The sequence below is a fragment of the Salmo trutta genome, chromosome 8, assembly GCF_901001165.1.
Source record: "Salmo trutta chromosome 8, fSalTru1.1, whole genome shotgun sequence".
In the NCBI taxonomy this organism is placed as follows: domain Eukaryota; kingdom Metazoa; phylum Chordata; class Actinopteri; order Salmoniformes; family Salmonidae; genus Salmo; species Salmo trutta.
The window spans coordinates 20904644-20925197 of NC_042964.1; the positions used below are offsets into that span (position 1 = coordinate 20904644).

General features: G+C 42.6%; 1 protein-coding gene across 1 annotated transcript in view; it reads right to left on the reverse strand.

Annotated features, from left to right (window-relative positions):
* LOC115198451 (galactose-3-O-sulfotransferase 3) overlaps positions 1-19339 on the reverse strand; it is a 33617-nt gene extending 14278 nt beyond the window's left edge. The window contains exon 1 of the mRNA XM_029760396.1: positions 19012-19339. The gene's annotated coding sequence lies outside the window, so the exon portion shown is untranslated. The remainder of the gene's footprint in view (positions 1-19011) is intronic.
* Between the last annotated feature and the right edge of the window lie 1215 nt (positions 19340-20554).

Consider the following 20554-nt stretch of genomic DNA (forward strand, 5'->3'; position numbering starts at 1 on the left):
TCTGTGAAGTTCAATCTCTTGAGTCTTTGCGAGGCCTGGCATTTCTTCTGCGCGGCAGTCCGAGGAGGTGCGCGGCTTTGAGGGAACATTGTTGGTAACACCTAATAAGGATTATAAATCCTTTATAAATGATTATACATGCATTTTGGGTGAACTATCCCTTTACAGTGCTAAGTGGGGAATGAATGACCCTCCCTCCCTCCCTCCCTTTGTTATAAAATATGACTGGCGTAGGAACAGATGTCAACCAGTGGTAAGGGTCACACTGCTACAGTAATACCACACACACACACACGGCTGGCTGACTGACATGCGATGCTCCAGCTGTTCACTCAGCACTCTGCCGCCGGGGAGATGACCCGTCGTCAGAGCTTGGGGAAGGAGCGAGCATCTCCGGCGGCAACTAAGGGCATGGGGAATATACCCTCTAACTGCACTATCCCCCACTCTGTCTCTCTTTTCTCTCTCTCTTTCTCTATACCCTCTCTCCTTGTCTCTCTCTCTCTCTCTCTCTCTCTACCCATTCTCGCTCTCTCTTTCTCTACCCACTCTCTCCTCTCTCTCTCTCTCTTTCTACCCTCTCTCGCTCCCTCCCTCTCTCCCTCTCTCTCTCTCTCTCTCTCTCTCTCTACCCTCTCTCTCCCTCTCTCACCTCTCTCTCTGTACCCTCTCTCTCTATTTCTCTAGTCCAGAGATAGGGGCCAGAAAAAATCTGAACTCATCATGAAGGGCCACAGTTGCTTGAGGGTCTGCATACCCTCATCCACACCCCCCCCCCAGTCTAATCCCCCCCCTCTCCAACCTTGATGCTTTAGCCGTTCCCTATTAGCGACCATGTGGAGAGAGAGAGAGAGAACTTCTGTAACAAACTCTCTCTCTTTCAGCGTGTTCCACTTGAAGGTTACAGAGGCACATAGAGGGGAGAGGAGGGATGAAGGGATAGATACGTCTCAATGGTATTGCAGTGACACAGACACAGTGACAGCAGCGCAGCACTAAATAGAACATATTAAAACACTATCATGAGATCTTAATGGACTATAGTCTGTGACACAATTCCATCTGGGAATTCTAGAGTTCCATCGTCTCCTTCTGACACCAATTGATCAAAATAAGATATTCCAGAGATTCCGATCGGACCAGTCACAGTAGTTATTACAGAAGATGTCACGCTATAGCTCTGAACACGCATCCTGTGTGTGTGTGTGTGTGTGTGTGTGTGTGTGTGTGTGTGTGTGTGTGTGTGTGTGTGTGTGTGTGTGTGTGTGTGTGTGTGTGTGTGTGTGTGGCATCATCATGGAAACACTATAGATCAGTGTATATGTCTGTCTGTCTGTCTAATAGCTGGGTTTCTCAACTCCACGATATGTACGTCACATCAACGGAGTTGAGCGGAGACGACTGTGGGTCGGAGTTTACCTCCGACTACATCCAGCCGCTGTCGGTCGATACGAGGAAACAGTCGGTGGTTGTATTTGACAAAAGTTTTATTAAAAAGTATCGATTTCAGCAAACAAAGAAAGGCACGCAGCTACAGAGGAAAATACATCGGTACATTGCAAGGGTTTAGGAATTGACGTTTTTGCAAGTATCGACTGACAGCGACTCGATGTAGTCAGCGGTAAACTCCGCCCACAGTCGTCTCCGCTCAACTCCGTTGATGTGACGTACATATCGGGGAGTTGAGAAACTCAGCTATCTGTCAGAGATTACAGTAGATGTGCTCGATTGAGAACTGCGTTGAAATGGGGGAAAAAAGAGGGCACGAGAGAGAAAGAGAGCCACCCCATCATAGCCCTTCTATATGTTGTAAGTCGTACCAATGTAATCGTCAAATCCAGAGAGGCACATCCCCCAAAAAAAGTAAATCCACTACTTTACCCCTTTCTTCACACGACCATAACGCTAAAGCTAGGATAGCTAACGTGTGTGTATGTGCGTTTGTATATAGATTCAGAAGCCTGACAGGGAAAGGTACTTTTTCATATTCAGGAGCCTCTGAGTGGAATAGTCTGCCTCTGCCTGTTCAAACTATTCCAACTCTCTCTATCTTTCAAAGGAAGGTGATATCCTGGTTGATGGATAGGGTGCCTCTGTGAGCAATCCCTCCTAGCCCAATGAGGATGACCAAGTAGAGTTCCTTTGTGTATGGTACGTATATGTTGTTGTGTTTATATGTCTAAATAACCAAATTGACCTGCCATTTTAGCTTCCGTTTTTTTTTTTTTTTATCCTGCCACATATGCCCAACTTGCTAAATGCTATCATGAAAGAGGAACCCAAATGAAAAAGTCTGACTTTTTGTTGTTTATCCTCGATAATTCTTAATCAAGTGCATCATTTTGTATGTGTACCTTGTTTTAAATGATCAAATAAACTAAACTCAACTAAATGTGACATCATTTTCACAGGGACTCCAGGGCCATATGTATCCAGCGTCTCACTCAGAGTAGGAGTGCTGATCTAGGATCAGGTCCATGTAATCTTTTCATTGTGATCTAAAAGACTAAACTGATCCTAAATAAGCACTCCTGCTCTGATATGCCTGAGAAGTACGGCCCCAGTTCTTAGGGGGCTGTTTGCTTGCATAAGTCTTAAGTATTATATTCTTCTTGGAATCCTCAGAATCAATCTGATATACAACGGCTTGACATTGTACTTCGCACTGCCTCCCAATCCTGCTCTCCCTCTCTCCTCATCTGCCCTCCACCCATCTTCTCTTTATCTGCTCTTCCTGAAAAACGTCCTCATCCCTCCTCCTCCTCCCTTCTCTCTATCCCCTCCATCCCCTCACTTACCCCACATTCATCTTTTCTCCTTTCTCCTCACCCACCTTACATCCCTTCTCTACCCCCCTCTTCTCTTACTCCATCCCTCTTTTCCCCTAAATTCTACCCCCTCCCCTCCTCCTACCTCTCCAGCCCAACCTCTTCTCCCCTTCTCCTCAACCACCCTCCATCCCTCCTCTCTACCCGTACCTCTACCCCCCACCTCTTCCCTCATTCTCCTCACCCCCCTCCATCCCCCCTATCTCTACCCCTCCCCTCCTCCTCCCCCCCAGCCCAACCCTTTCTCCCCTTCTCCTACCCACCCGCCATCCTTCTTTCTTCCCCCCAGCCCAACCACTTCTCCCCTTCTCCTCACCAACCCTACATCCTAACCCCTTCTCCCTACAGTAAGCCCATTCACTTTCAGACCCTTTCCCAGCAGTCTGCATCCCAAATTGCACCCTATTCCATTTATCGTGCACAACAGAACCCATAGGGCTCTTGTCAAATGTAGTGCACTATAGAGGGAGCAGGGTGCCATTTGGGACACAGCCTTTGTCTTGGGCCACACCCCGTTAGCCAGACACACATTGAGACAGATTCTTTGTGGTCCTGAGAGGTTCATTACTGTTCTGCTGCCTCTATGAAGGAGCTTCATAGAAACAACACTTCTCCCTAAACGACCCCATGCAGAGAGAGATAGAGAGAGACAGAGAGACTAAAAGCAAGCTATATAAAGACTGTAATGTTTTTCCAAATATGACAGTGCCATTTATAGAAAAATACAGTTGAATAGCAAACATACAAGTAATTTGGAGCAACACAGGCAATCGACATTTTCTCAAAGGCCTATTCCAACATGAACTACAAAAACGGTCTGTGAGTCTTTCAAATCACCCAGACAGACCATTACTGAGTGCCTCAATTTCTATCAAAAATAGAACCCAGAAATAGACCCAATTCTCTAAAACACTTAAAAAGCTTGCTCTACTTTCTTTGTTTTTGAGAGCAGAAGGATTAAAAAAAGCATGCAGGCCAGTGCTGCTTATTAAACTGACATATCAGCTGTTCATTTACATAAGAAACATCCTCATCGCCAAATGAGTTTACATTTTGGGTCCCTCTTCTCCAAAACACACTTTAATCACACACACACACACACACACTGCCAAGCACTGCCAGTTACCACGATGCTATCGGTGCTGCCTGCGTCCAATTTAGCGAGAGAGTTGTTAACAGTACTCTGTTATGAAACCACATTATCAAGGTCTTCACACTGCCCTCTCTACACACAGAGAACACTTGCATTGCTAGTTGGCCAGGACTTGTTTCCCTAATTGTAGCACTACCTCTCCATTACCTCATTGTTTTCACCTCTCTCATAGAAAACACACGTTCTCTCTCTCTCTCACACACACACACACACACACACACACACACACACACACACACACACACACACACACACACACACACACACACACACACACACACACATATACACATACACACACACACACACACACACACACACACACACACACACACACACACACACACACACACACACACACACACAGCCTAACCCTGCTGTTAAGCACAACAGCGATTACCAGCACTCGCCAGGCCAAAGGCAATCCGTGTGTGTGTGTGTGTGTGTGTGTGTGTGTGTGTGTGTGTGTGTGTGTGTGTGTGTGTGTGTGTGTGGCCAGCCAAGGCAGCTAGACTGTGATTTGTTTGAGTATAGTTTAGTTTTCCACAGTGTACTTGAAAGAGCAGCAGCAGCAAGTAAGGAATGTGAGGTTTGTTTAATGAATCTAAACGTGTGTGTGTGTGTGTGTGTGTGTGTGTGTGTGTGTGTGTGTGTGTGTGTGTGTGTGTGTGTGTGGGCGTGTGCGTGTGTGTGTGTGTGTGTGTGTGTGTATGAGAACGTGTGTGTTCTATGAGAGAGGTGAAAACACACACGCTCCAATTAACATACTGTTGCGTTTATAGACAGTGAGAACATGAAAGAGGACATGGTTTGTTGGTTGGTGTGTAGCTGTAGAATATGTGTGTGGGTTGTACACATATGAAAGGGATTGAAGATTTCTTTCATCACTTAGTTGTATTGACGTGGGGGTAGAAAAATAAACACACCATTAACTGGAGGTTGGGGCAAGGCGTAGGACACACACACATACACGCACGCACACACACGCACACACATACACACAGCTATGTCTTACTATACTTGTGAGGACTTTTTGGGGACTATTCAAAATTCTATTTTCCCCAACCCTAAACTTAACCCTAACATTAACCCTTAACCCTAAATCTAACCCTTAACCCTAAATCTAACCCTAACTCCTAAACCTAACCACTAACCCTAACCCAAACCCCAATTCGAACCCTTAACTTACCCCTATGTCTAAAATAGCCTTTTTAAAAGTGAGGACTGGCAAAATGTCCTCACTTCTCGGAATTTTAGTTGGTTTACTATTGCTGAGGACTTCTGGTACTCACAAGTATAGTAAAACGTGTACACACACACACCGACTAATACTGGTGTGAGTAATACTATAATAAATCTACTAATATGAGAGGCTATGGTTGCAACTATCCCATAACTTCTAATGATGTCTAATATGGAAACAGAAGGCTGGATCAATATGTTCGTACATATTTTAATGATTAAACACCATTTAAAGAGAACACCGTCCAGTCCAGACGCAATTATATAATGGGGGGGGATTGGCTGGTAAAGTGTGTTGATTATTTTTGAGGTAAGCATTGGCCATTTGTCATATATATGAGGACTAATTAAATCCCCTCTCAGGAGCTAGGAACAAAATGACTTGATTAAGAAACAAATAACATCCTCAAATCCAAAGACACACGCGCATGCACACACCCATCGGGCATCCACAGTGACTATTTGAGTCGATGCAAATCAAGCCACAAAGGTCAGGGGGTAAAGGTCATAGGTCCAACTGATAATGATGAAGGGGGTCATTTCCTTGGTATTTTCCTCCTCTGTAGGGTGTGCACCATGTATTGTACTGTAAGGAGTCGTAGCCTGATCCCAGATCTGTTTGTGCTGTCTTGCTTGACAATGACTTCCAATAAGTTGGCAAGACAGCACAAACAGATCTGGGTTCATGCTAACGCCCGTAAGTCTGCCAGTGGGGTTGGTTGAATTCTTAATTGTGATGCAACAATTTTTAATAAAGTTCTCCTTATTCTAAAAATGTCAGAGCAGATGGCATATAGCCTCTGGCAGAGCTTTAGTGTTGGAGAAGAAGGGAAGGAAAGAGACGGGGATGGAGAGCGGGGAGGAAAGCACAAAGAGAGCGGGGGCAGAGAAAGAGGAGAGAAAAAAATAACGAGAGGGAGAGGGAGAGGGAGAGAGGGAGGTAGAGAGGGGGAGAGAGAGACAGAGAGAGAGGTAAATGTGATATCTCCCCGCCGCCACGAAGGTGCTGTAAAAGACTGTAATCAGATTCCACTCCAGTCTCCTCTAACTGTAGTGGTTTTAAAAGATCCTGCTCCTCGAACCTGTCCTCTAATGCCAGCCAGAAGGAGGAGGAAACTGTATGCACGGAATACATCTTTTTCACGACACTATACGCTTACATGTTACAACCAGCGCCCCATAGGTAACAGAGACCCTCCATCTGAGGAGAGATTCATTATTCCTCCAGATCCCCTAGGGGAGGGTTGCTCTGCACCACACAGACACACACATCGCTCTGCACTGAGACGGGTCAGTAGGGAGGCAATCTATTACTGACCCCTGCCAGCCAGTCATGGCCCCAAGGGGAAAGACCTTGACACCGTTACTTTCACACTGTTATTTTCTCAGTATTTTTAATCAGTATTTTGTACTGTACAGAACAGTTTTTATCTGTATTTTCACCTTAAAGTTATCTACTCTGAGGATTTGTTTAGTGTTGAAGAACCTAAAAAAAATTGAAGTTGTGTCCTGCTGCTGCTGGTAAGGATTTATTTGAATAAAAAAAGGATTTTGAAACATCTTGCTGGATTATATTCTGCTGTGAAAGATGATATTGTTTGGACAACAGTCGTTTAGTTGTCTATTGTGACACCTGTGTATACACCTGTGGATATCTAATGGGGCTTCCCACATAATGGCTCCCGATACTGGACACCGTAAAGCTTACCGTAGGCTTCCCAGTCGAACAAGTTTGCGCTTATATTACGTTGACATTTTGTGACGTTTTTGTCTTCAGCTGTTTTGTTCTCCGGCTGTTCGTGCACACACATTTTTTTATTGAGGCAAGTCAAAGGCAAGTCAAAGTTCGGTGGCCAAAGTCATTGCCCCTCCATCAGTGGTTGTTCAACAGTACTACGTCTAGCAGGAGTGGGAACATGAAGTGTTTGTTGTCGTTCAACGAGAGACGACACGCTTTCATGCAACTTTTGTCACTTGAGAATTACCTCACAGAACATCTTAGTTCGATGTAAAATTGAGTGACTAAGACATCATTTGCAAAAACATCAACATTGATGACAGATTTCTTGATTTATCTTAGATTAATTCAGACTATTTTTGGGGAAGTGTTTCTGGCTATGTCGTTGTGATGGTGGCTCAAGAGGCACAACAGTAATGTTGCTGTTATTTTCTCGTTTTTCAAGCAAAGGTCTTTAGGGAGTATGAGAGCACAGATGGTCGTTTCGCTATGCCGAGTTCTGCTAGGAGCAAACCAAATTGATATATGCTGACGCCTTAACTAGACAGGCAATCCAGTGTGTTCTTATAGGGTGGTGTGAACCTAGATGGCCTATTGCTGCTGGTGTTGTTTAGTTACATCAGTGGTTCTCAAACCTCTCCTTGGGGACCCCAAGCACAGATTATCCATTATATTGGCCAGATACTCTAGTGGCCGCTCTAACAATGAAACGAAATGTCTTCAAAAATGAAAGGTAGTCGGGAGAAGGCAAGATCGGGAGGGACCATTCTAGCCAATGAGAGGGCAGAACAACAGGTGGGTTTGAACAACAGACACTACGTTTTCCACTAGTTACCCCAGCCACAAAGTTCAAATTGGCTATATCGTAAAAATGCATGCACATTTTTTTATTATATTTATGGTCGTAATTTGAGGTTAGGGTTAGGAATAATGTTAGCAGTGTGGTTAAGGTAAGTGTTCACATGTTAAGAAGATAAATTGTCGAAATAGGTGGGGTTTATAATGTTGTGGCTGCGGTAACTAGTGACAACCAGGCACAACAACATCAGTCGTTTTTTCTCAAAGTTGCCAGGATGTCACGTGTCCTACTTATATCAGTACACTCGTAACAGCCAAATCCTTACAAAACGTATATTCGATCAAATAAGCCACACGTAGCAAATAAGCCATTCAACTATTTGTTAACCAAATTCAACACTCTCTCATTGACCTCCATACAAAAAGTCCTCGGTTGGTGAGCGAAAAACAAACCACAAAAAAACACCACCTGCTGAAGAAGACAGATGTTGGGCCCTGTTATCCCTCTCACTTCACCTCTTCCTCTCTGTCCCCGGCCATTCCATGTATTTGATCTATTCCAGAGATAGCACACCTGATTCAACTTGCCAACTAATCATCAAGCCCTTGACTATTCGAATCAGGTGAGCTAGTTCGGGGAGGAGAGGTTTGAGAACCACGGAGTTGCATCATTGTGAGCAGGGCTAAGATATGGCATTGGTGTGGCAGCGCCAGAAGATGCCTTCCTTTGATGTTCTTACCATGTGGAGAAAGGGTTTGTGTTCCCTTCCTCCGAGGGGGTAGTCTTTCCTTGGGTTCATGAGAACCACAGCGGTGGAGCCGGAGGGCAACTCCAACGGTCACGCCCACTCTTCCAGCCAAACCTGGGATGTAGTGTGAAGTTGCCCCTAGATGCTGATCTTGGGTCAGTTTAGCATTTTCCCAACTAATGGTTCAGGTTAGGATTGGGGCAGAAGAAGCTGATCCTAGATCTGTACCCAGGGGAAACGTTCACACCTGTGGTGGTCCAAAAAGCCACTTTCTGAGCACATCTACAATGTATGGAAGGTTTCGTTCAAGTCAAAAGGGGTGCTGTCAAAAAGTGATTGAATTGAAATGGATTTACCCTGAAACTAAACATTGAATAAGAATTGTCAGTTTTAAAACATTTTCCTTTATTCTTATCTGACGAACACCACCTTGCTTACAAGTTCCAACATTTTGGGAACATGACGATGGATCGGATTCTATTTGGCCTGAAAATCCATTGAGTTCATTTAGCAACAGCTGCTCAAAAGAAGGACAAGGGATTGAGGGCAAATAATCTCAATTCCACACCTGCAATACAAGGCCAACCGCACCCATCCTGCTATTCCACCCACGCTCCTTGTGTGTATGTGTGTATTGTTTGTGTGTGTGTGTGTGTGTGTGTGTGTGTGTGTGTGTGTGTGTGTGTGCGCACGCGCGCGTGTGTGCAGTAATCCCCAACGGTCAATTCCCGACTGTCAATTTAATCCAGGTCCCCATGGATGGGGATGTTGTACATCTACAAGGAGATGAGAATAATGTTTTGCCACACCAAGAACAGCCCGGCCCCACTGGACACACGTCCAACCCCTGGCTCTGCAAACCCTGCCCATCTGTTTTTATATCTGCTTTGCCACTGGCAAAGGGCACTGGCAAAGGGCACACTATCGAGAACGCTTGCATTGCCTAGTTGGCCAGGAATTTTTCCTGGTCAGGGTAAGTTGGTCAGGGAAACCTCCAGGACCGTAATTGTAGTACTACCTCTCCATTACCTCATCGTTTTCACCTCTCTCATATACACACACCCCTCTGCGGATTTAATCACAACTACAACACACACACAACTACACGACACACAACTATAGAGAAGGGCCTGCCCTGAGCCCAGCCACCACACACCACACAAATACACACCACACAAATACCCAACACACAACTACACAACTACACAACACACAACTACAGAAAGAGATGGGGTAGTTGTATGAGGGCTAGCCTGAGCCCACCGCCCAACTACACAGAGATGAGTTAGTGGCATGAGGGTCAGGACCCTAACGCTATGCAGGACCAGGGTTGAAGTCCGCAGCTTGCGTATCCTTGTACCAGACCTGTATGTGCTTTAGCCCAGGGGTTTTCAAACCTCTCTTCTGGAACCCATGTATTTTAAAGGTCCAACGCAGCATTTTTTATTTTTTTTTCAATATCAAATCATTTCTGGGTAACAAAGTACCTTAAGTACCTTACTGTAATTGTTTTCAATTAAAATTGTCAAAAATACACCAAAATAGCTACTTAGCAAAGGGAAATTTCTCAAGCAAGAATTTAGCTAGGACTGTCTGGGAGGTATGAGTGGGGAGGGGAAAACTTTAAATGTTCTGCTATTGACAGAGAGGTTTGGAACTGTCTTTCTTAATGGTCTATTAACAAATGTACCACATGGTGAAGTCACCATGGAAGGCTTAAACTCCATCCCACCAAAACAGGCTGAAATTTCGGGCGATCTTTTCAAACAGGGCATTATCATCATTTTCACAGTATTATTCATATATATATATATATAAAACACAGGATAATTATGTTTTGGACTGCACTGGGCTTTAACTATTCCACACACCTGATTCAACTTGGCAATTAATCATCAAACCTTTGAATAGGTGAATCAGGTGAGCTAGTTCAAGGCTACAACAGAGTTGTGAAACGTCTGGGGGTCCCTGAGGAGAGGTTGGAAAACCACTGCTTTAACCTACTGCTCTATCATTGCCATGCCTCTGTAACCGATGTGAAATGGCTAGTTAGTTAGCGGCGGTGCGCGCTAATAGCATTTCAATCGGTGACGTCACTCGCTCTGAGACTTGAAGTAGGGTTTCCCCTTGCGTTGCAAGGGCCGCGGCTTTTGTGGCGCGATGGGTAACGATGCTTCGTGGGGTGTCAGTTGTTGTTGTGTGCAAGGCTCCCTGGTTTGAGCCCGGGTTGGGGCGAAGAAAGGGACGTAACCTACACTGTTACACCTCCATGTTTGTTTGGTATGTATGCAGGCACGTGCACAGATAGGGCTCTACCTGTGTAGGTGGTAGTATAATTTCCCCTAAAAAAAATATGTTTTGTAGGCTATACATTTTCTGTCATTGTTGTTTGGAACCCACTGCCCGCAAGTCATTGTCAAGTTCGCCCCCCCCCCCTATCCGTTGGTTGCGCCTGTTGATCTGGGCCCGGTTTCCAAAAAGCATCTTAAGGCTAAGTTCATTGTTAGAACCTTTTAGGAGCATTATTAAATCTCCGAGCTGCTTCCCAAAACAATAGCAATAGCTCTAACACTCGTTAGCATTGGCTCGTATTACTAATGTTTTGTACACTCAAGTGTATTTTATGATGTGTAGCCTAACATGTGAGCAATGATATGCCAAATCTGTGATTCAGTGCATTTTTATTGGTAAGCGTTCAAGTAAGCCGATTCAATATTTGGAGCTGTAGGTGGTAATATCTCTCTAGGTACTGATCCGTCGTCAGTATTGCGAAATAATTATAATGTTAAGGTAAGATCATCGCACATAGCGAACGCTCTCTCTGCATGGTGTTTTGGGAAACGCATGTTACATATTTGGCCGTTGTAGGAAAGATGAATATTAAAACACTTGTAAGCCTGACGCCCCATTCACATTAATCATAAGCACAATTTTTCCAAACTCTACGTATTCCGGCCAGAGTCCGTCGAAGACTAGGAAGTTACCAAACCATTGAAGATGAAAATATGTGTTTGGGTTTATGGGATAGCTAGCAACTTGTAAACAATTACTCATTCCTATAAGTGAGTACTATTTTAATAGTATGTTAAAAATAATACACATTGGATTTTAAAACAATTATACTTTAGGACTGTTGCCTCCCGTTTTAGTTTATTGTGATGGTAATGACGTTTGTTTTTTATGATAATTATTAGGTGAAGGTCGCAAGCTACAGTATAGACTAGCTTTTAGCTAGCTAGCTGCTCTGTATGCTAGCTTAACTTGCTAGAAAGTTATAGAAAGAAGTTGAGGAAAAAGTAACTAAACAAAACATATTTTATTATCAACTGAAACAATATGTTTCTCCTGTCTTGAATGAAAAGGTCATATTTTACGATCTCCCCCAAAAATGTAATCCCTGACAAGAGACTAGGTTGTCCTTCATCTTGCATTGTGAAACTCCCCCTATGCTCTCCGTCCAGTAACGGAACGAGATTGCATAAAGATGACGTATGGCGCAATAAAATACGTTTGTCACGATGTAAACGGGGCATGAGTTCCATCGCTATTGGGAAACCGCTCACGCACCCGATTGTGCCTTTTTCCCAGTCTGCCAGGCATGGAGATTGCGCACGCCCGGGGGAGGAGAGAGAAAGAGAGAGGTGTGTGTGTGTGTGTGTGTGTGTGTGTGTGTGTGTGTGTGTGTGTGTGTGTGTGTGTGTGTGTGTGTGTGTGTGTGGAGGATGCTATCACTGTTATTCATAAGCCTGCATTGTCACTTCAAGAGCATGCATTCATTATTCTGTATTGTGTTCCCACAGGTCCAGGCAGGAAGACAAAGGCAAACACACCGTATCCCCTCAGCCCTCAAATGAAGTTAGCTGAGGTGATAGGAATGGACCACCCTGGCCCGTAAATTCATCACTCGTTCATCCCGTGATTGTGTTTTCAGTCACCGGCACTTGTGGGTGCTTTATATGCGCTACAGTCAATTATGATTGCATGCCTACTTACATAAAATAAATAATTATTAATATACACCTACTGTATAATGGCTAGCAAATTAATTAGCTAAATAACGTTAGCCTGCCTAGCTGGAAACATTTTTACATTTTAGTCATTTAGCAGACGCTCTTATCCAGAGCAACTTACAGTAGTGAATGCATACATTTCATGTATTTTTTTTTGTACTGGCCACTTGTGGGAATTGAACCCACGACCCTGGCGTTGCACACACCATGCTGGCGTTGCAAACACCATGCTCTACCAACTGAGCCACAGGGATGACCATTTTTATATTTACAATTTCCAAAAGCTAACCAAACAAAAACATAATTACTTTTACGAGCCGTGTTTGTGCCGTCATGTGCATTAGTAGCACAATTTCTAACTTATTTACATTAGTTTTTACTTACACTTGTATGTTGACTTCATATATTGACGTTTAGGTTTTAATTTTTGGCTGACTTTTCTTAGCGGATGTGCAATCGTCCCAAATTGAATTATGGGGAGTTTCAGGCTCCGAAGTGAACATAATTGTACACTCGCAAACTCGACTAAAAATCAGGGCTGAGGGGCTTATATTGCAAATTTCCCTTGCTTGGCTAACCATTTGGACCACCCTCAAAGAGAACACACTGCTATACCATTAGAGTGGTATGAATGGGTTTATCTGAATTTTCCCTACATTTTCCCCCACCTCGGCCAGCCCCCTAACAATTTGAGTTCAACCAATGAGCTTCAGCCTCTCACCATTTGACTAACATCTAGCAAGAGGCACATCATGCACACACAGCGAGAGAGTGCAATGCAATTTTTGGGGACTACCTTTTGGCTCGTGAGCACTACTTTCAGAACTACTGGATAAAAAGTATGCACAAGTACCAGAGAATCTCTTTAATTCTATACTGTGGTGCCACATTCTCAATATACTTGATTTGTCCTCAGTTTGTACTCTTTTGTGACACACACACAAACACTAACCTCAATTTTGTTCAATTTAAAGAATTTGATTGCCAAGAAATAGTTGTATTGTCAATATAGGCTAATAATGAAACAAGTGACGATTAAGTAAAAATAAATCCAATCAATAGAAGTAAACCTACCTGGACCACACAAAAATAGGAACGTTCAAACTTCTACAGTAGTGAACGAAATGCACTGTAGCCTGCTAGACTAATTACATAGCATATCCCTCACTCATGCCAAACTACACTGAGTGTACAGAACATTAGGAACAATATTGAGTTGCATTGGCTTAATATTGAGTTGCATTGCATTGCTAATATTGAGTTGCACCTGCTTTTGCCCTCAGAACGGCCTCAATTTGTCAGGGCATGGACTCTACAAGGTGTCAAAAGCTTTCTACAGGGATGCTGGCCCATGTTGACTCCAATGCTTCTCACAGTTGTGTCAAGTTGGCTGGATGTCCTTCGGGTGGTGGACCATTCGTGATACACATGGGAAACTGTTGAATGTGAAAACCCCAGCAGCGTGACACACTTAAACCGGTGCGCCTGGCACCTACTACCATACCTCTTTTGTCTTGCCCATTCACCCTCTGAATGGCACACATACACAATCCATGTCTCAATTGTCTTAAGGCTTAGAAATCCTTCTTTAACCTGCATCCTCCCCTTCATCTACACTGAGTGAAGTGGATTTAACAAGTTACATCAATAAGGGATCATACAGTGCCTTCAGAATGTATTCACACCCCTTTTCCCACATTTTGTTGTGTTACAGCCTGAATTTTAAATTGATTTAATTGAGATTTTATGTCACTGGCCTACACACAATACCCCATAATGTCAAAGTGGAATTATGTTTTTAGAAAGTTTTACAAATTAATAAAAATGAAAAGGTGAAATGTCTTTAGTCAATAAGTATTCAACCCCGTTGTTATGGCAAGCCTAAATAAGTTCTGGAGTCAAAATGTGCTTAACAAGCCACATAATGTGTTGCATGGAATCATTCTGTGTGCAATAATAGTGTTTTAAGTTTTAACATAATTATTATTATTAATGATTTTTTTTACTTAAACAGTTACAGAGTTTAATGGCTCTGATAGGATAAACTGAGGCTGGATCAACAACATTGCAGTTACATTGTCACGTCCTGACCATAGAAGCTTTTATTTTCTATGGTAGAGTAGGTCAGGGGGTGACGGGGTTGTGTCTAGTTTAGATTTTCTATGTTGTCATGTTCTTGTTTCTGTATTTCTATGTTGTTGTTTTTTGGGATGATCTCCAATTACAGGCAGCTGGTCATCGTTGTCTCTAATTGGAGATCATACTTAAGTAGTTGTTTTTCCCACCTGGGTTTGTGGGAGATTGTATTTTGAGTAAGTGTATGTTGCACCGCTTCGTCACGGTTTGTTGTTTTGTTCATTAGTTTATTTGTATGTCTTGCATAGTTTCACAGTTATAATAAAATGTGGAACGATACACACGCTGCGCTTTGGTCCCATTCTTCAGAAAGACGTGACATACATCCTGCACATGCAAGGCACTAAAGTAATACTGCAGAAAATGTGGCAAAGCAATTCACTTTTTGTCCTGAATACAAAGTGTTATGTTTAGGGAAAATCCTATACAACACATTACTGAGCACCACATTCCATATTTCCAAGCATAGTGGTGGCTACATCATGTTATGGGAACGCTTGTAATCGTTAAGGACTGAAAAAAAGGAATGGAGCTAAGCACAGGCAAAATCCTATCTGAAAACCTGCTTCAGTCTGCTTTCCAACAGACACTGGGAGATGAATTCACCTTTCAGCAGGACAATAACCTAAAACACAAGAACAAATCTACACTGGTGTTGCTTACCAAGAAGACTGAATGTTCCTGAGTGACCAAGTTAGTTTTGACTTAAATCTGCTTGAAAATCTATGACATGACCTGAAAATGGATGTCTAGCAATGATCAACAACCAATTCGACAAAGCTTGAAGAATTTTTTAAAATAATAATTCATAAAATGTTGTACAATCCAGGTGTGGAAAGCTCTTAGAGACTTACCAAGAAAGACTCATAGCTGTAATAGCTGCCAAAGGTGCTTCTACATTGTATTGACTCAGGGGTGTGAACCTATGTAAATTGAGATATTTCTGTATTTCATTTTTCAATAAATTAGCTAAAAATTCGAAATATGTTTTCACTTCGTCATGATGGGGTATTGTGTGTAGATGGGTGAGGAAAAAAATGATTTAGTTATTTTCTATTTAATCCATTTTGAATTCAGGCTGTAACACAACAAATTGTGGAGTAAGTCAAGGGGTATGAATACTTTCTGAAGGCACTGTAGCTTTCACCTGGATTCACCCGGTAATTCTATTTTATGAAATGTTTTGTACACTCAGGGTATATCTAATCTGACAGCACTTTCAGCTCAATCACACTAATATTAACCTTATAGATGATAGGGTGAGAACAAGATGCACTGTGGTAGAATGACTGAACAGATAGATATGAACAGGTTATATCCTGCCTGTTTGGCCCTGTCCGGGGGTATCATCGGATGGGGCCACAGTGTCTTCTGATCCCTCCTGTCTCAGCCTCCAGTATTTATGCTGCAGTAGTTTATGTGTCGGGGGGCTAAGGTCAGTCTGTTACATCTGGAGTATTCTCTTGTCTTATCCGGTGTCCTGTGTGAATGTAAATATGCTCTCTCTAATTCTCTCTTCTTTCTTTCTTTCTTTCTTTCTTTCTCTCGGAGGACCTGAGCCCTAGGACCATGCCTCAGGACTACCTGGCATGATGACTCCTTGCTGTCCCCAGTCCACCTGACCATGCTGCTGCTCCAGTTTCAACTGTTCTGCCTGCGGCTACGGAACCCTGACCTGTTTCACCGGACGTGCTTGTTGCACCCTCGACAATTACTATGATTATTATTATTTGACCATGCTGGTCATTTACGAACATTTTAACATCTTGACCATGTTCTGTTATAATATCCACCCGGCACAGCCAGAAGAGGACTGGCCACCCCTCATAGCCTGGTTCCTCTCTAGGTTTCTTCCTAGGTTTTTGGCCTTTCTCAGGAGTTTTTTGATTTGATTTGATTTGATATCATGTTTCATTCTAATTAACCCATAGGTTGGTAAAAAATAGGTTGGTAAAAAGGAAATTAGGATGAAACAAAATAGCAAATACTATTATATTGCGAAAACATTGCATTTATTCATAGGCCTAAATGCATCTTAAATATGTTTTCTATTTCCTGTTGTATCATCTCTCTCCGTCTCATGTTCTGAAATGATAACCTCTTTTCAATGAAAAATAATTAGGCCTTCATTAAGCGGGGAGAGTGTTAAACCAATTTAATCTAATATAATGGATAGGCTAGAATAATCAATCATATGGCTTTCAGGTCCTTCTGGAAGATAGTGCCTTCAAAAAGTATCCATACCCCTTGACTTATTAAACATTTTGTTGTGTTACAGCCTGAATTCAAAATGGATCAAATTGTTGTTGTTTTTTTATCTCCCCCATCTACACACAATACCCAATAACGACAAAGTGAAAACATGTTTTTAGAAATGTTTGCAAATGAAATACAGAAATATACAGAAATACAGAAATATCTCATTTACATAAGTATTCACACCCCTGAGACAATACTTAGTAGAAGCACCTTTGGCGGGTGTTTCTGTATCAGCTTTGCACATCTGGATTTGGGGATTTTTCTCCATTCTTCCCTGCAGATTTTCTCAGGCTCTGTTAAATTAGTTGGGGAGCGGCAGTGAACAGCAATCTTCAAGTTTTTCTACAGATTTTTTATGGGATTCAGGTCTGGGCTTTGGCTGGGCCACACAAAGACTGTCACATGTGCTGAAGCCATTCCAGCGTCGCTTTGGCTGCATGCTTGGGGTCAATGCCCTGTTTGAATGTAAATCTTCGCTCCAGTCGAAGGTCATTTGCACTCTGAAGCAGGTTCTAATCAGGGATTTGCCTGTATTTGGTTCCATTCATTGTTCCCTCTATCCTTACCAATCTCTCAGTCCCTGCCGCTGAAAACCATCCCCATAGCATGATGCTGCCACCACCATGCTTCACGGGAGGGTTGGTGTTTAACAGGTGATGATCTGTGCCTGGTTTTATCCAGACATAGCACTTTGCATTCGTGCCAAATAGTTACATTTTTGTCTCATCAGACTACAGAATCTTTTTCCTTATGATCTCAGAGTTTTTCACGTGCCTTTTTGCAAACTCCAGATGTGCTGTCGTGTGCCTTTTTCTCAGGAGGGGCTTCCTTTTGGCCACTCTCCTATAAAGCCCAGATTGGTGAAGTGTTGCAGAGACTGTTGTCCTTCTGGCAGGTACTCCCATCTCAGCCAAGAAACTCTATAGTTCTGTCAGATTGGTCATTGGGTTCTTGGTCACCTCCCTGACCAAGGTCCTTCTTGCCCAGTTGCTCAGTTTGGTCAGATGGCCAGCTCTAGGTAGTTCTAGGTAGTTTCCCAATGATGGAGACCACTGTGCTCTTGTAAACTTTCAACACTCTAGAAATTGTTTTATACCCTTCCAAAAAAAGATTTGCCTCGATGGAGATCTACGAAAGTTCCTTTGACTTCATGGTATAGTTTTTGCTCTGAAATGCACTGTCAACTGTGGGACCTTATATAGAAAAGTGTGTTTATTTCTAAATCATGTCCAAACAATTGCATTGACAACAGGTGGACTCCAATCAAGTTGTTGTAGTGACATCTAAAGGATCATCAAAGGAATTTGGATGCAACTGAGCTAAATTTGGAATGTCATAGCAAAGGGGTGTGAATAGGTATGTAAATTAGATATTTTTTCATTTTCAATAAATTGTTTTTGTTTGATTTTCAATAAATACGCAAACAATTCTAAAAACATGTTTTATTTCGTCATTATAGTTTTTTTTTTAGATCCATTTTGAATTCAGACTTTAACACAAAAAAATTTGGAATAAGTCAAGGTGTATGAATACATTCTGAAAGCACTGAAGAATATCACAATCTATTGAGTTCCTAAAGTAGCCTACCGTCCTCCGTATAATAACAGGACAGGACGAGACCGGGAGAATATGAGCACGGCACCCAGATCCAAACCCACATGTCAATATTTTGGGATAATTCATTCATACAAAAATAAACTCCGAAGGGCATAATAATAAGGATGAAATGCGAACCGGCGAACGAATAACTGACTGACGGGCTGAAATGACAAACGCACTTGTCACAACAGCCTATGCCCGAGACAGTCGTCGCTTGATCATCGGTCAGTGACTGACACAACACCGCAGCGGCAGGCGTTGTAAAGAATTAAGACCCGGGGCAGTGGGGTGCTGGGTGCACCAGCCCGGTGACGTTGGAAAAGCAATTAAATAATATATTCTATTGTAGACTACTGGGAGCAATGCCAACAGAAATTCCCAGGTAAATATTCTGTCATAAAAATTGGGGAAATAGCGATTAACGGGTATTGGAATAAAAAGGGTGCTGTTACAGAGAAACACAAAACATTATGATGATATTCTATTCTATATCACCCACCTTTGTCATCTCACGACAAACAGACGCGACAGATGATGGTGCGGCTATTCTCCTTTGACGTTTTTGACTAATAGGTCACCGGTACCCCGTTATGAGAGAAGCGAATCTCCTCCAATCTCCCTTTTCCTTCTTACTCTTCTTCGTCATCGATTCATTCGTGATCGAAACATCAAAAGGACTGTATAGGAGGCTAGTGCTATGGAAACGCTGCAGGATGGAATCGTTCGTTTTACATTTGATTGCCCCTCTGTCCGGCGGATACTGCTCTCCCGCTGTATGTCATCAATGCTTTGAGACCCCTCGTGCGCACAAACGAGACGGTCATGCCTTTCTTCTATACCCGTACCGAATGCGCGCCCCCCCCCCCCCCCACCACCCCCACCCCAGTCGTGGAATGAAGGAGCAGCACACACACAAGCGCACACATGCTGATGACGCGGAATGACTCAATTATATATTATAAGACAAGACGTTCTTTATTATTATGATTTGATGAAGTGTTGTTTGGGTGTGGATGGCCCATGGCACCATATTGCAGTGTCCATATGGTCGGGGTAGACTGGATAGACCATTGCTTGGACAATAGAGGGAGACAATGCCTCGTTAAACGACACTGTCTTGTCTCCTTATTGAAGAATTTGTTGATCCATGAAGTTCATTATGTTCCTCTGCTTCTTATGAACACAACCCACTGTCTTCACAATGTCTGTTTATGTCCCAAATAGCCCCCTTTTCCCTATGAAGTGCACTACTAAGACATTGGGTTGTGTTCATAAGAAGCAGAGGAACATAATGAACTTCATGGATCAACAAGTTCTTCAATAAGGAGACAAGACAGTGTCATTTAACGAGGCATTGTTCCCTAAATGCTACTTGGTCAGCAATGTTAGACATTTCTGACTGTAGGCCTACATTTTCTGATATATTTTTTTGTTTCATAGAATGTATTGGTTTATTTGATTGCGACAATTGTGCTTTTAAAAAAATCATTTGTGATTCAGGATTATTGCTAGGCCACATAGACCGTCACTTGATTCAATGTTGTCATGATTTTAGTTGATCAAAGTTATGGAATTTACACTGGGATATCTATATGTCTGTTTATCACACTCGCCATACATTAAAGATCTTACTTTCCACAATAGCTGTAGCAACTGAATGAAGATCATTTATCTGACGAGTTTGTTATGAGAAGATTGTCCTCCTATAAGAAAATACAAGCAAGGCAAATGGCTTCACTTGGAATAAAAATATATCTATTTTCAGACAACAATGTAAGTAAGTAGCCTTGGTATGCAATATAGATGCATTTTATCCAGAGACAAACAATGGTTTGTACAGAAGCTCATGTTAACCTGGTTCATGATAATCATGCGTGACCCCAAGTGTATAACTGGCCTAGCTACTTATGTAATTGATTCAGCATTTCACCTTCATTGTCCATGTACTTTACGGAATATGACAAACAACATATGAACCAAATGCAAACATGTTCTATATGTTTACCTTGTGAAGTGTGAAGAAATGACAGCGTGTGGCCCTG